A 7842-nucleotide genomic window follows, 5' to 3' on the forward strand; every position below is an offset into this window, starting at 1 on the left:
ACTACAGATAGTGTGGCTGAGTCCCCTCTATATCATGGCTCCTTCCTCATGGCTGCTACCTACTCTCTCAGCCCTCATGGTGGACCAGCCCATTCTCTTTCAGCCCACCCTAATTTCAAATACTGACCCAGAGCTTCCTACGTGACCTCATATCCGGCCCCTCCTGTAGTCAGCTACTCTTTTCCAGTTTCCCTGTATCTATACCTTTCTTTGGCTGCCATCTTCAGTCAGGGCAAGAGTTCTCTGGGACAAAGGGGGCTTCCCTTCCCTGCATCTTGTGCAGGTGCCGTATAAGTTTCCCCTGGCTCCCTCCTGTGTCGCTATGCATTCTGAAAGTCGTGTAAACCTTTTGCCCAGGGCCATAGAACAGCTATCTACTTGCTATCAATTTGCCAGTATTATGAAACGTATTTTAACCTCTGTTCCATCCCCTTCCCTCATCCCCCAACCATGGATGGTCTGTGGGGAATATTTTGGGGTGCCACCCTCCCCACTTTGCACCCCATTACAATGTCTCATCATTAAAAAACCAATTTTTCTGCCACCAAGACTGCAGAATTAGGAGAATGTTTTCCATGCCACTGTCTTTCAACAACACATGTACATACACACACACACACTCATACACTCTTAAAGAGTTTTTGTTTTAGCCACTACAAGGACAATAATAAAATGGCAAAATATGGGACACACTAGAAATAAAAGTCTCACGTTATGCTCATTCCTACCATTTCTGGTCTGTCTCAAACCTCCACATTTTGCTAGTTCTTCTCTTGCCAATCAGTCAGTCTCACCCAGTGTGTCTGAAAGGGAGGCCAGGCTGAGTTGCTTAGATTGTCGCCTGTGGCAGCACCAGCCTGGGGCTGCTGACAGTCCTCGTTTTACCAGGCTCTGCCTCCAGGTGCGGAGCACCTCCAGAGGAGAGTTCTTACTTCTCTGTCCCCTACCCCCAAATGTTTTCTGTGGATTTCAAATCAACCTAAATAGTCACCTCCTGGGGCTTACCTAGAGTTTTCTAAAAATTTTTCTAGCCCACAGCTGAGGTTTTCAAAGTGTGATCCTTGGGAAAGCAGCGTTGGCATCACCTGGAAACTTGTTAGAAAAGCAAATGCCCTTCCCCACCCACTGCCGACTGAATTGGGAACTCTGGGGGTGGGGGCCAGCAATGTGTGTTTTAACCAACTGTCCTGGCTAAAAAAAAAAAAAAGATAAATACTTTTCCTCCAGCTTTCTAAGTTCTTCTGAGATAATAATCAAATGAGCAGATTAATAGGAGAAAATCAAGTGTTAAATACATGCACATGAGAGATTCACATGAGCACAAAATTCCCAGGACAGTGAGGGAACGTGGGGTATATGAGACATTCTTGGACAAAGGAGAAAAGCGGGTGGAGGAGGTCTTAAATCTCAGAAGTGAGAGTGGCAGTTGACGAAGAGCAGAACACACTTGGTAGGCAAATTCTTGCTAGGCAACTCAAATGGTGGGACACAGTGGGTATCTAGCTAATAGGCCTCTGCCTGAAGCCATCTTAATTCACATTAGGCTAAAGCGAACAATGTAAGATTTCTTTCCTGAAGCAGGTTTTTCTGTCTGAATCTCTTGGGCAGGAAAGGGGAAAGGGTGGAAGTTCCTTGCTGAGTCTTGTTTCTTAATAAACAGCCTAAAATCAATATTCCTCAAAAGCAGCTTCACTGTGGCAAATTTTTATTGCCTTTGGTAGAGTAGGCAGTTACACAGGCATGAGCAGAGTAGGGACAATAGGTCAAGTACAGCAGATCAGTGTGGCAGGAAGCCCCACGTGCCTAGCAACAGACAATTGTCTGGTGGGAGTGTTACCTGACAGGGGACTTGGCCCTGAGATCCTAGGCTGGGCTGCCTCAGCTCACTGGAAAGTTGGAGAAAAGGGGCCTTGGGGACAGGTTCAACCCATTGCTCCCCTGGTTGCAAAGCTCATGGGGACCCTTAGAATTTAGGAGATGGGTGTCTTTCGGGGGAGAAGAGAAGGAAGAGGAGAAAGGAAAGGGTGCAGGCTGCTACCCAGAGGGAGAGCCCAAATGCTGGGTCCTTTGTTTTGACGCTTTTATTTCTCTTTTGCAGGGGGGAACCTTAGGGGTGGTCTCAGGGGAGGGTTTCAGTAGAATATTCATCAGTCCTTTAGGCGCCCTTTCAGGGTCATGGTCTCCACTGATTGGTTAGTGACAGGACAGGGGGTCTTCAGTCACTGCAGTTGGTCCTGATGCTTTTCTGAGCTTGGAGCTAAGATACAGCTGAAGCCTATTTGTTCTCACTAGGGAGGTGAGCCTCTGAATCTGGCTGTAAGTTGCTCGGCCACTGTGCTCAGCTCTCTGTCTCAGTTTCCCTAGGCCACTTGCCAAGGAATTTCCCTAGCTTCTTACTGTCCTGCCTCAGAACCTCACCCCCAGGGTGACCTTTCCTTCTCTAGAATGTTGCTGGTCACGTGGTTTATACCCTCCCCAACCTTTTTTTTTCTAGACATGCGAGTCATGCAGTAGACCCCCTTAGAGGAGGAACAAGGGGGCTGGAGAACAGCCTCACATGACTCCCATACAAGCCCCTGCTCAACCACTCCCTTAAGCATTAAGCCCTCAGGACCATGAGGTTCTGATCAGCATCACATAATGTTAGATCTTTGTGTTGACCATAGTGACAGAGTTTTGGTCAAATTAAAGACAACATTTAGGCCTTCAGTTGTGTTTTGGCTCCAGGCTCAGAAAAGCAGCAAAGCCAGGCCAAGGGATGTCAGGGTGGACAGACATGAGGACCAGCTGCATTGACTAATGAGCCCCTCTCCTAGTGCCAAGCAATTGATGGAGATAACAACCCTGAAAAGATACACCTGGAAAGCTGATGAACATTCATTCTACTGAGATCTTCCCCTGAGACATCAAGATAAAAACCCCTTAAGACAAAGTTCCCAGGGCAAGTACAAGCACCCACATACTCATTCTCTCGCTCCTCTCCCCCCACCCCCTGCTCCCCTCCTTCCCCACCTCTCTCTGTTCCTTTCCCTACCTCTTCCCCTATGCCCCTTTCCTTCCCCTAAAGTGTTTTCTTTGTCTTTCTTTCTCCTAAGCTCCAAGAGCCCTCCTTTTGCCTCTGTAATTTGTTGCCTGAGCCCACACAGCCAACTGGCTCCCTTCTTCCATGGCTTTCTTCTTCCTCTGTGACTTTCTAAATAAACTTTTCCTTGTATTTGAGTCTTGGATCTGAATTCTTTCTTAGCCAAAACTCAAGCATTGAAGTCTAACATCTGGTGTCACTTGCCATTAACACCTTCAGTCCCATCTTTGAAACTTCAAATAAAAGATTCACATTCCAGAATGTTCCATGGTTCAATCATTCAGTCCTAAGTATAAGTGAGTTCAGTTGAGCTATTCTTATTTCAGTACGTGGTGAGGCAGATGGGTTCCCAAAGTGAGTCCTGTTAAGGTGGTCAGTGATATGGGCTATAGGGTAAGTGGAGGAAGTCTGGCTTCCTCGAGGAGCAGTGTTCCCATAGCCTTGAGGGACCTGCTAACTAGTGTTCTCATAGCCTTAAGACTGGGTTGGATAAACTGTTCTCATAACATGAAGTGGGCTTGCATGCACAGAATTATGTTATGTTATATAATTTCTGGCATCTTGCCGGCTTTGTTCCCCTCTAGTAGTTAAACAGGTAGGGACTCCCTGCTGGGGGCGATGATGATGAGAGACACACACGGGGACACGTGCCACGACGTGTGCTACACTGGGGAGCAGGGGCCATGACATGAGACATGCAGATAGATGCGCAACTTGCAGTGTGCGTGGCTCGCTCACCCATGAATAAAGGCATGCCGGACATCCCAATGGCTCTGTGAATACTTTTCTGTCTGAAGGAATACCATGAACCTGCCTGGCCTTGAGGGGTGGCAACACACGGGCTGTGAAAGAGTTCACAAAGAGAAGAAAGTGTAGAGAGTAAAGTTTTTATTCATTCTCCAAGAAAGGAGAGGGGCATGGTATGGAGAGCCAGCCTTGAGCGTAGGGACTTTGAGCTTTTACTGGATTATGACTGAATTAAAAAGGGTGGAGGGTTGCTGTCGTGTGGCCCCTGGGCTGTTGGGATGTTGTAACACAGGCTGCAGTTTATTCCAGTGTATCTTCTGCCTGTGGCTGTAGGGAGCAGTTAGTTCTGTTCTTACTTCCAGTAATTTCCAACCCTGGGGAAAAGGTCAGAAGAGTAAAATGGCGGTCATGTTTAACAAGGTCACAGGCCTGCTAGGCGAATGGTGCCACAATAGCAAATGGGGCTGACTTTGTCCTTTCAAATCCTATATTGTGTAAGCAAGCAACAGGTATTTAATAAGAGTCTATGAAAATGCAAACAAAACAAAGGTTAGCGATCAAAGCAAATTACAAATCAGTTTCTAAGTGGAGAAGACTTCTAGATGTAAGGCAAAGCTTCTTTTGCTGCACGGAAGGCAGACAGTGACAATCGGAGACAGTCCCTGGGTTTGCAGTTTCAATGTCTCTGATGATGCCATCGGGTGCCCAGGTAAAGCCTCTGAGGCTTACACAGCATCAGTCACTGAGGCTGTTTAAGTGTGAGCCGTTGTGGTGATGTCTCTGAAGTTTAGGTCATGTCAACAAGCAAGTCTCAGAAAAGAACTTTCAGTTCTCTGTAATTCCAAGTCTAATGATGGGTAAAAAACGAAACATTAATTCAGAGAGTTGTAGCCAAACATTAAAAAAAACTAGAAAATTTAGGACCCAGTCCAGTTTACAGGTGAAAAATAACTTTAAAGACCACTAACTGAACTACAATCTAATATCCACTACTGTGTAGTATAGTTTCTTTGAAAACATAACTTTTCTCTCTAAAATCATCCTCATTTTTCTCAAAGATAACCAAATTAAGACTAATTTATTTTCTGCATCAGTCTAGTTTCCATAAATTTGGCCTATTATTTGTATAAATATATCAAAAATAGCAATGGATTATATAGGTTCCTGCTGAAATGTCATCAGGGATCTCCAGATTAAATTTTAATTAGGCTCTCAAGGTTAATAAGCTGAGCTGCAAAGAAGTCTGTCATCAGACTTCTAAAATATGTGTAGATTTGGGTAAATTCCTCAGGTTCTCAAGGTCCTCCCAAATGTCTTGAGGTTTTTCCTTTGCCATCTCCCAGGAAAGCAACTTTTTTTTTTAAGATTTTTTTTCAGAGATTTTATTTATTTATTTATCTTTAGAGGGGAAGGAGAGAGGGAGAGAAACATCAATGTATGGTTGCCTTTCCTGCGTCCCCTGCTGAAAGTTGGCCTGCAGGGAACCAGCCTGCAACCCAGGCATGTGCCCTGACTGGGAATCAAACCGCGATCCCCTGGTTCGCAGGCCCGCACTCAATCCACTGAACTACACCAGCCAGGGCCCAGGAAAGCAACTTTTGTTCCTTACCTTGACAGACTGCTGTGACTTGAGTAAGCAAGGCACCAGGCTGTTTTTCAAGGGGCATTTACTGGCTTTCAAAGTTAATCTTAATGCCTTAAAACTTTCTGGTGACGTCTGAGTCTCTGTATGGCTCTTTCAAATATGACATTTAGTCTTGATTAATAATGCCAGTTTCCAAATTGTGTCCTATTATAAAGAGAACAGGTTCTTATCATATTTATGCAAACAACTATACTGCCTTGGAAATAATATTATTTTGTAAGAGTTTCCAAATTCTGGAGGAATCAGATAAGGAGAGAAATATAAGTATTTCAATGCTACTTACAAAGTTAAAATTTACCAAATTGCTTTAAGAAAACCAAGTTTCAGGACTTCCGGCCAAAATGGAGTTGTAGGAAGACACACAGCCTCCTCGTACAACCAAAATAAGGACAACAACAATTTTGAAACAAAATAACAAGCAGAACTGACAGAAAATTGAACTGTATGAAAGTATGACAACCAAGGAGTTAAAATAGACACACTCATCCACACGGGGAGCAGGAGTGGAGTCGGGCAGCCAGGCAGAGAGGGGTCGAGGCACAAAAAAGCGGTGGTACTGGATACCTAAGCCAAAGGCAGCAGCTGACAAACCCTGGGCGCACAAGACGGCAGTAGGCAACCCTGGGTGTGCAAGAGGCAGCTGGCAGACCCCAGGTAAGGGGTGGCAATGGGCAGACCCGGTAAATCGGTGATTGTGAAGCTGGGCATGGCGCGAAAGGCGGCTGGCTGACCTGGCAGTCCCGCACAGATAAACCAGGAGAAACTGGGAAACAAGAAAGACCGTGCAGCCCAGGGTCCCAGCGTGGGGAAATACAGCCCGAAAATACCTATGAGGGTTGAGGTGCTGGGAGAGACTCTCAGCCTCACAGGAGAGCTCATTGGAGAGACCCACAGGGTCCTAGAACGTACACAAGTGTTGGAGAGGTTGTGGAGAAAAGAGAACCCTAGTGCACTGTTGGTGGGAATGCAGACTGGTACAGCCACTATGGAAAACAGTATGGAATTTCCTCAGAAAACTAAAAATGGAACTATCTTTTAGCCCACTATTCCACTGCTGGGATTACATCCTAAGAATCCTAAAACACCAATGCAAAAGAACCTATGCACACCAATGTTCATAGCAGCACAATTTACAATAGCCAAGTGCTGGAAGCAACCTAAGTGCCCATCAGTAAATAATGGATCCAAAAACTATGGTACATTTACACAATGGAATTCTACACAACAGAAAGAAAGAAGGAGCTCCTACCTTTTCCAGCAGCATGGATGGAACTGGTAAGCATTATGCTAAGTGAAATAAGCCAGGTGGTGAAAGACAAAGACCATATGATCTCACCTTTAACTGGAACCTAATCAACAAAACAAACAAGCAAGCAAAATATAACCAAAGACATTGAAATTGGGAACAGGCTGACAGTAACCAGAAGGAAGAGGGGTGGGGATAATGGGGGAAAAGAGTGAAGGGTTTACAGGAACAATTATAAAGAACACAAGGACAATAACAAGGAGAGTGGTAGAAACAGTGGGGAAGGTTGGAGTGGTGGGGAGGGGTGGGCGGGAAAGTCAGAAAACTGTACTTGAATAATAATAAAAATCAAAAGTATTTAAAACAAACAAATAAATAAAAATCAGCAATAGTTCAAATAAAAAGGCATACAAATTATATTATCTTCAGTTTATTCAGTCCTATAAATTAATTCTTGTTAATCCTGAGCATGCCAGTATCTTGTGAATCTAGTTATTCCTTAGAGCTTAGAGTACGATAAATTGTCATCCATTTAAAGATAAAATCTGAAATTTTTTTTTTGTGGTAGGCAGTGAGACAGAAAAGAGCAGAGCAAGGACAATAGGGCTGGCAGAGAAGGCCTCCAGTGTAAAAGCCCTGGGTGCCTAGCAACCAACAAAATTGGGAAAACCAGGACCTTACCCCCATGGTGACCTTTCTTCCCCTAGCATAACTCTGATCACGTGGTTTGGACCCCTGACCTTTCATAGTGCTGGCACGTGGTTCACATCCTCCCCTGATCTTTCCTGCCCTGGCATGTTGCTAGTCATGAAAGTTAGACACTCTCAGAGGGGGGTCAAACAAAGGGGCCAGAGAATAGCCATTAAGCATTAAGCCCCCAGGACAATGAGGTTCTGACCCTCATCAAATACATCTAGGCCTCAGGTGTGTTTTAGCTCCAGGCTGAGAAAAGCAGCAAAACTGGATAAGCCATGTCAGGGCTGACTTCAGGACCAGCTGTATTGTCTAATGAACCCTGCCCTGGCACTGACCAATCAGTGGAGACCATTGAAAGGACACATTTGGAAAGCTGATGAATATTCTAGTAAGATCCTCCCCTGGGACTCCTCTAAAATCTTTACC

The 7842-nt window shown here is 45.0% G+C and overlaps 1 long non-coding RNA gene across 2 annotated transcripts; it reads right to left on the minus strand.

The window, feature by feature from the left end:
• Positions 1–3924: 3924 nt before the first annotated feature.
• LOC118989637 (uncharacterized) lies at positions 3925–7278 on the minus strand. 2 transcript variants are annotated; one of them, XR_005067031.1, is made up of 3 exons: positions 7132–7278; positions 5439–5618; positions 3925–4203 (listed from the first exon to the last, which is right to left on the minus strand). It is a non-coding gene; the product is annotated as an uncharacterized LOC118989637 (long non-coding RNA). The 2 variants fall into 2 exon arrangements; XR_005067030.1 differs by lacking the exon at positions 7132–7278 and adding an exon at positions 6724–6753.
• Between the last annotated feature and the right edge of the window lie 564 nt (positions 7279–7842).

This window comes from Sturnira hondurensis, unplaced genomic scaffold (assembly GCF_014824575.4).
Source record: "Sturnira hondurensis isolate 20B ecotype Veracruz unplaced genomic scaffold, ASM1482457v3 Scaffold0006496, whole genome shotgun sequence".
NCBI lineage: Eukaryota > Metazoa > Chordata > Mammalia > Chiroptera > Phyllostomidae > Sturnira > Sturnira hondurensis.